Below are 1,232 nucleotides of genomic sequence, written 5' to 3' on the forward strand. Positions count from 1 at the left end.
ACACAGCTGCTGGGCCGACCCCGCCACCGGCCCAGGCAATGCAACGGGCAAGCAGCCCTGGACACACTTGGCTAACTCCTCCATCACTCCGTGCGCCACCGTCCTCCCCCTCCTCACCTGGGTGACCTTGGCCAGATGGCTTCTCCCCACTGGTCCTGCCGCGTTCTCCGAGGTTTCGGATTCTGGCATTTGGAGCACTGGTGTGGCACGTCACCCCCGCCCCCCGAGGCTGGGAGCCCTGGGTCTCCTCTTTGCTCTCTGGCAGACTTGGTCTCCTTCCTGCCCCTGGCCCCTTTAGGGCTTAGTGGCCTGATCAGCTGCAGATGGGTGGGGGCCCGGCATGGGGCTGGGAGGACCAGAGTCAGCCTTGGGGAGCCCAGGGCGGGGATCTGGTGAGGGGCTGGGAGAGGCAGTGGCGATGCTCCGTGAAAGTACAGGGCAGGCCTGGGGCCCCGGAACCCAGCACTTGACACTCCTCGGGTCTGGGGTTGGGGAGTGGGGCCACTTGGTGGATCAAAGCTGAGCCTACTGGGCCCCCAACCTCAGGCGCATCTCTGCCAGCCACGGGGTCAGGTCTAGCCTGACCCCAACCATTCCAATTTCCCTTGGCTGCCCCAAGGAATTGAGTGCCAGCCTGGGAGGCAGCCCCCTCCTTTGCCCCCCAGTTCTGTCCCTTCCCAACCCACTGGCGTCACCCCTCACCTATCGGTGAGCATCTTCAGGCAGGGACTGGGTAGTCATCTACACGGGGTGCTCAGGTGCCCAGCAGAGGAGGCCTGACTCAGAGTGGGCATGGGTTTCTGCATGGCATGTTTGCGACCTTGACCTCACGGAATCTGCAGAATCACCCAGGGAGGGAGGCCAGGCCCGCATTCTTGTCCCCATTTTCCCGACGGGATAATCGAGGCCCCAAGAGGGGAAAGAACTTAGGCTTGCATTTGCCTGGATGGGCAGGTGGCTGCTGGGGGAGCAGCTCCAGAGGCCCTGGCATGGTTCTCATAGGGCATCTACTCTCCGGCTGAGTCTCAACAAGCATCACCACTGTTGCCATCACCCCTTTTCCCAGCCGGGGAGGCCAAGGCCACGTGGCTCCTGAGAAGGGAACTGGGGTGCAGACCTGAGCGATGGGAACACCCGGCCTTCTCTGGCCCACGGAGAGAAGGGTTGGGGGTTACTGCCCAGGCCTCTGAGGGTCTCAGTTGAGGCTCAGCAGAGGGTCTGAGGGTGGAGCC

The sequence above is a fragment of the Oryx dammah genome, unplaced genomic scaffold (assembly GCF_014754425.2).
Source record: "Oryx dammah isolate SB20612 unplaced genomic scaffold, SCBI_Odam_1.1 HiC_scaffold_23, whole genome shotgun sequence".
NCBI classification, from domain to species: domain Eukaryota; kingdom Metazoa; phylum Chordata; class Mammalia; order Artiodactyla; family Bovidae; genus Oryx; species Oryx dammah.